This window comes from Octopus bimaculoides, chromosome 8 (assembly GCF_001194135.2).
Source record: "Octopus bimaculoides isolate UCB-OBI-ISO-001 chromosome 8, ASM119413v2, whole genome shotgun sequence".
Lineage (NCBI taxonomy): Eukaryota > Metazoa > Mollusca > Cephalopoda > Octopoda > Octopodidae > Octopus > Octopus bimaculoides.
The window spans coordinates 6,013,371-6,014,718 of NC_068988.1; positions in this window are offsets into that span (position 1 = coordinate 6,013,371).

The window sequence follows — 1,348 nt, forward strand, 5'->3', positions numbered from 1 at the left end:
TTTTTTTGCATTGAACTGCATATTATTTTGCTCTGCCCACTCATATATTGCATTTAGGTCATTCTGCAGGCTTACAATATCATCAGGATTCTTTATTGCCTGAGATATCTTTGTGTCATCAGCATAGCTAGTGACAGTGGCTCTCCGAGTGACCGTGGGCATGTCCAGAAGGGCCACTATGAACAGTAGTGGCCCCAGAACAGTTCCCTGTGGAACACCGCTCAATATTTGTGTTTCCCTAGATAGTTCTCCATTGGCTATATATATATATAGGCTGACAGACAGACAATGTGTGTGAAAGTACATGTATTATATTATTGTGTGCATACGAGTATTCACATACTCACACATATGTCTATGCATGTTTATGTGTTTGTGCGTGTCTGGTTGCACGTATATATATATATGTACGTGAACATGTATGTATGTATGTATTCCCGTACGTGTGTATGTGTATTTGCGTGTGTGATCAACAGTGTGAGCGTGTGTGTGTGTGTGTGTGTGTGTGTGCAGTCGGTGATTGATGATACTTAAAATTATGACAGCAAAAGCCATAAATTTGAGAAGAGAGAAAAAAATATGGAAGTCGATCGGGAATATATTGTCCAGGTCAGAATTACATTGAATATAATCAATTCTCATTCTTCAGTTTTAATTTGTCTGGTTATTTTGTATACAATTTCAAATTAATGATAGGCTCCGACAATTTCAAAAGCAAACATGGCGGTGTTTGGACACGAGTAAGACTCATTCAACAACAGACATATTTTGTAACAACTGCATGCAATCAATAACCAGCGAAATAAAAAAATATTATGTTTTATTTTTAATGTCATTAATCTGAGTATGAACTATCGCTTTGTGTATAGCCGCTGTGTTATTACATTTAATTTAGAAAGAAAAATGGGATAATAAAACGATAAGTCGTAATTCTTTTAGTTTTATTATGACATTTAGTCATAAATTCTTTGTTGGCAGTTCCCAGTATTGGGTAGGCTGATATCGTGTGAAGATTAGAACGACCACCTTATTCTTCATTTGAATATTCATATAGCTTTATCAATCCGAACCGTTTATATTTACATGTGTACATATAAAAATCATTTGATGGAACGACGTTCATGAAAGAACAAAGATATTACTCTTTTACTTGTGTCAGTCATTTGACTGTGGCCATGCTGGAGCACCGCCTTTAGTCGAGTAAATCGACCCCAGGACTTATTCTTTAGACGCTAGTACTTATTTTATCGGTCTCTTTTGCCGAACTGCTAAGTTACGGGGACGTAAGCACACCACCATCGGTTGTCAAGCGATGTTGGAGAACAAACACAGGCACACATACACATAC